A 6,000-nucleotide genomic window follows, 5' to 3' on the forward strand; every position below is an offset into this window, starting at 1 on the left:
TTTAATTAGAAGGAAAAGGAAAAATGGGTAATTTCAAACAATCCAAGTGCTAACTGATAGTTAAGACCTTCTGACAGAAGAGACCTAGAAGCTATTGAACCTCTGAAAGGCAAAGACGTTTGTAAATTGCACTTTAGATCTGATCATTTCATGAAAACCCATTAATTACTTCAGATTTCAAACCAGCAATGAAGCGCAAGCATTATAATTGAAAGGAGTTCCTGTGATGTGCAACAGAGAGGGGTCAATTCAAGAAGAATGGGAATGAGCTAATAAACCGATCACGACAATTAAGCACACCAATATCATCTTAAAATCCTTTTATCTCCCAGATGGGTGGTTTTAAGCATTGCTAGACCTGACCAGAGAACTGCAGTCTTTGCCCTGCCACAGGCAAGGAAACCAAAATCATTAGGGGGTGGTAGATTCCTACTGAAAGGACACAGAGCAAAGCCAAGGGCAGACCTCTCCCACTGAGAGACACTAATTTCATTTCCCCCATTTTAATGTAGATGTGAAGAGTGGGTGTTCATTGATTATTTATAAAGCAAAGTGCTCCATCACTAGAACTTGGAAAAAAACAGTTAATAATCAACATCTGTATTTGCTTTATTGTTCCTCACTTCAGACTTCTTTGTGTCAAACACAGACAGCTAGGAAGTGAGAAGAAAATTACATGGGGCAAGAAAGGGTAAGTACCTTTAACCCTATAAATAAAGAAAGGTTATCAACCATTTCTTATGCTTTATGATGCAAATTATTTGTTCTTGTGTTAGCAGTCATGCCTCAAAAATGGACATTGTACATAAATAGGAGTCAAATGCACATGATAATATTTTCTTTTTCTAAGAGTGGTTATGTAATTTAAAATATGAAAGGATGGAAAAATAAATATTTGCAGTATGTCAATGCCCTAATCAACTTGTTCAAAAATAATTGTCTGTGTGTGTATTAGATCACAACAGCAACACAGCCAAAGAAATGTCTTTGAAGTAAATCTACACTAGCAAAAAGGTGCAACTACAACGTCACTGCACTTTTTAAACAGAAGCTGCAGCCCATACTGGAAGTCAATGGGTTAAGAGGTTATATGAATAACTCCAATAAAGATGGATGGGTTCTCAACAGAAGCGAGTCACAATCTTTAATTTCTTTTCCTTCACTATCCCCCTTTTGAAATCAATACAAATTACACCACATTCAGGCCAGACTGGAGATTCACATCTGAAACACACACATAAATTAAGCTGTCTGTAATGGACCCAAAGATAGAAACTACCTACAAATCAAAACAGCAGGGTCAGCCGAAGCCTGAAGGTGAAACCCCCATTTTTGTTCTATTACAGTCACTGCCCCCGGAATGAATTATGCATGGAGTCACACCAGGATGTTATACAAAGATTATAAAGAGGCATTTAAATTTCTCATTCATATTTACAAACAAATAAATACAAATAGTAAATAATAGAACCGTATATTGATATATGGTGGCATGTCTCTGCTAAATGACAAATGGGGCATAATTCATTGTAAATCCTTGATGAGTGACAAAAGAGCACTGCATATAAAATCAGCGAGAAACTGTAGAAAAATTGAAATAAAAACATTCTTTAAATAAATATAGCTCATATGTAGAATAATTGATTATATTGATTTATCTATTTGGAGACAATTTAACATTCATATCCCAACACTGCACTGCACATGTGCAGTATAAGTGCCTGACATCTTTTTATGCAGTGGATTTATTTCTGCAGATCAACTAAAGGTTTTAGACACAAAAGCTAAGACCAGAACAAGATTGTTTAGACGATATACTTTGAACACTAGAATTAGCTTTTCAGATATCAAATGGGATGTGATCTGATCTTTACTTTTGCTCCATTATTGTGATAGTGGAGTGCCCATTCAAGCTGACTAAGTGGGAGGTTCCCTGCAGTGATGGTGCATTTCTCAATATACTCATCTGAAAGAGAAGGGAGACCATGTGCACTTATTGATGGAAAGCAAGTGGTCAAAACCTGAGTCATTCTTTGTCGAGAACAAGTCCTGAGAAACGGACAGAGAGAATCCCACTGCAATTTGGAAATATCAAATTAAGAGAAACAAATGTATTTGTGCTGGCAGTCATTCAGACTTGTGCAAAACAGAGGTTAAAGGATTCATCTCAGGGGAAATGTGATGTTTGCAATTTTGCTCACTATGAAATGCAAGCTTGAGGGTTTTAATTCTCAGTTCACAGGAGAAGTATTATATTTCTCTGTGGCAAAATCTCACAGAAATCTCTTTCATCTCTATTTCACTTTTAGTGAATAGATGGCAAAATAATTGTGTTGAAAGCAGTGTGTAAAGCAACAAATATTCCCTTAATACAGAATTACTAAATTTGCACTTCAATTTTTGATACAACGTGGAGGAACTTTCTTGAGATCACCAAGCAAGAAAGAAACTCTTATTAAGAACATTTTCTGTGCAGTGTCTCTTTCCTAAGGTTATCATTTAAAATGTGTGAAGCTTATAATGGATTTAATTTGTATTATTTTGTTGAGAGGGAATTTTTAATTTTCATTGCACACTCTTTCATGAATAATTATGAAGCTGGACAGCCCTGTCCTGGAAATTAGTAGCAGTTATTGTGAATGTCAACAATTCTCATTTATTTGTATTTATTACACCTTTCTTTTTTCATACCCCTTTAGTATTCATGCATAGTCCATTTCCATTCTCTGGAGAAGTCAGATTAACTAAACTGCTGGCATAAAATGTGGTTCACTTTTTTGTGATTTTATGTTTCATTTTAACTTAGCCTGACATCTGTTGTTTCCTCTTGTATTTCACTAACATTACACAAAACAAAACTGTATCAGTGTAAAGGTTATAGATAAGTATTCCCCTCTGCATGATTGTGAGCTTGAGTCCCCACTGCTGGTACATCCTTAAGCAAGATACAGGTACTTAACCTTAGTTTCAGGCTCCTCAGTCATATAACTGTGTACAAGCATTAGTGGGGATAAACCTGCAAGGGTCCCAACACCAGGGTTGGATGGTGGGTTACTTATAGCAACAAAGATTGAGATCTGGCCTCTGGTTTAACCGCCCTCTTGGTTCAAGCATGAGCACTATCTAACACTACACATAAAAACTGTTTTCCTGAGCTCTGCTTTGATAAATTTGAAGGGACCTTCATCATTAGAGTAGAAATGAAATGTTTGTAATAAATCAGAAATGCCACTTTCAGTAAATATTTCCATAGGTGACAAAAAGCACTTTCATGCCTATTATGGCAAACAATGTACCTTAATTGGACAACATTTAATAATCCTACTGTTTTTGCTCTGCTGATTCTGAGTTTATATTTTACCTAATGGTATATAAAGTCTGGAATTACCATAGCAGGTCTGTAATTAAATGTTGAATTTGTCTTTGCTTTAATAATGGAGCTGATTAATATCATGCTCTATGGCACCATGGTTTTCCCTAGGTAGCTCTTTTCTGAAATGAGTTTGTTTTGAATTGAAGTCCCAGATTAAACCTCTGCAGCTTTATTCCTGTTTTCCTTTCACTCGTAACATTGCTTTGTGGATAATAATTAGTATTGTTAATGAGAGATTCTAAGGTTGAACAACAATTAAGTTTATAGTTACTTAATTCTTTTAAATCAATTGAGCCATAAATTCAAAACATTGTTTATTTTTCCAGGTGCTTTGACATTTTTGTTAGGTTTTGCTCTATTATGAGAGCTAGATAGGCTATGCTGAAACTTCATGTGCTGGCAGACAAAAAGAAATAAAATATTAGGGTGCCCAATATTTTAAATTTTCTTTGATACATTAATAACATACTGACACATCCACTCCAGAGGAAAGGCACAGTGCCAGGTTAAACTCTGGGGAAGGCTTTAATTCATAGATTAATTAGCATGCTTCACAACTCGACAGTAGAGGAGGAACAGCTAAACAGTGGTGTGGCATTTGCCATTTTTATGAGAAATATTACTTTTTATATATGTGTAGTCTGATGCTATGTTAATTTTATGTGCATACAGTATATGTTTTTGAAAATATTAATTTCTGCTGAAATGCAAAATTTCCACAGATTCTTCATTTTCAAGGAGTACAGTGTACAGTATCTTAGTGGTTTTCTCTTGGTTAAATAATTAAAATATATACAGTATATATAAACAATATCCTACTTTTCTTCACTCCTATTGGGTATGGTGATAGGAGAGGCAACTGCACCCATTCGGCTCAGCAACTGTGGTTGCCGACACAGGAAATGTCTTACGATGACTGATGTATAGTGCTGAACAGCTGTGATCAGCTGTTATTACATTTAATCTCTTTCCCTCTTTTGTCATCACAGATTCCACAGGAGAAAGTGCTAATTCAGCAGTCTGGGCAGACTCCTCAAGGACAGTGTGTGTAACAAGTGACAGTTTAACCAAAAGACCAAGAAGAAAATCATCTTTAATTAAACATTCCTAAAATGTTGTTTCAATTGATATTACTTTCACCGTTCACAGTTCCCCCCCTTAAACAAATAATTTAAAATGATGTTTGTTCTGTGGTTACAGCTACCTCAGTCCCCAAGCAATTCCTGTTCTTAATCAGCATATCATTGTTATTGTCTTAAATACATTGTTTTCAGGCACAGTGTGCTCCATTACCAACACACATCGCATCTTCTTTTTGGAGGCATTCTTTATGATGAGACAATGATGAGCATGTGCCTCACTATAGTCTAGCTTGTAGTATGTGTGTGCATTATCTAATTTGTGATGTCAGTGTGTGTACTGTCTTGATCTAACCATTGTGAACTGTGGTACACTAATATGTTGTCACTAATATACATATTAATATATTGGTTAGCTGTTTTAAAAACAGTATGAACTGTTTCAATTCTGGCTTCAGTACTGAGCCCTCCTTGTCTTCTGAGAAAGTCTTCATTAGGCGCTCTTCTAAATTTTTCATTTCACAAACTCTGCATTTCTTAAAACCAAAGGATAATGCACAGCAACATTCACTGCTTATACATTTTTCAAGAATGTTATCTAATTTACCAAGCATAATAAATTGTCTGTTAAAATTCTTTCACAATGATATCTCTCTTTTGGTTTTGGAATCCTCCTAATGAATTACCTGATGGCACAGGGTGTGAATGTGGCACAGTTTATTGGTCCAAGGATCTTATTCAGGTGTTTCTTGAGGAAAGTTAAGGTACCAGCTTCAACCATTAGGCAAGGTAGCTTGCTCCATACTCCCACGACCTTTTGGATATAAAACTGCCTCCTGTTCTTAGTTTTAAATGCACTCCTACATTTCCACATGTGTCCTCTGGTTCAGATTTCACATTCTTTCTTAAGAACTCCATTGCACTGACATTGTCACTGCCTTTGAGAACTTTGAGCACTTGTATCAGATCCCCCTGTTGTTACGGCCACGGACTGAGATCCGTGTCAGGTCTTGTAGTAGACCCTATGCGATGTGGTAAGAGCTCGAGAAAACAGGAGGCGTGGTAAAAGGAAACACACAGGGGTTTAATAGTGCACAAAATAATAGTGACAGTCCGTGACACAATGAATGGGTGAGACAAAGAACTGCATCCAAATCCAAATGGGTCCAAAGGCAGGTCAGGGCACAGTGCGGGAGTCTAGCCGCGAGTAATCCATCCTGGGACACGACAAGGTTAAAATCCCCGGGAGGGGGGAACACACGGAGAAACAAAACTTGGAGGTCCTAGAGTGACGGGGCGAGATCCTCCAGACCCCAGGAAGCGGGAGGTATCGGGGATGAGGCCTATACCCTCAGGAGACGAATGTAAGGTTTCCTGATGCTAGGCGGGCCTTGCAAGATCCTTACCCTAATGATGAGCCGGGAGGAGCCAGTCTTTAAATAATACACCTAAGAAGGTACACCTGGGGAGCTTAATCACAGGAACAATATTGGGAGTAGTGGAGCGCCCTCTAGGATGGGATGTCAGACGTGACACCTGTAGTCTTTT

General features: G+C 37.2%; 1 long non-coding RNA gene across 1 annotated transcript in view; it reads left to right on the forward strand.

Annotated features, from left to right (window-relative positions):
* The window catches only part of LOC107078423 (uncharacterized), a 44,245-nt gene extending 39,807 nt beyond the window's left edge, over positions 1–4,438 (forward strand). Inside the window, exons 2-3 of the long non-coding RNA XR_001479358.2 lie at positions 629–691; positions 4,363–4,438. This is a non-coding gene — a long non-coding RNA (uncharacterized lncRNA). The remainder of the gene's footprint in view (positions 1–628; positions 692–4,362) is intronic.
* Positions 4,439–6,000: the final 1,562 nt, after the last annotated feature.

The sequence above is a fragment of the Lepisosteus oculatus genome, chromosome 9, assembly GCF_040954835.1.
Source record: "Lepisosteus oculatus isolate fLepOcu1 chromosome 9, fLepOcu1.hap2, whole genome shotgun sequence".
Lineage (NCBI taxonomy): Eukaryota > Metazoa > Chordata > Actinopteri > Semionotiformes > Lepisosteidae > Lepisosteus > Lepisosteus oculatus.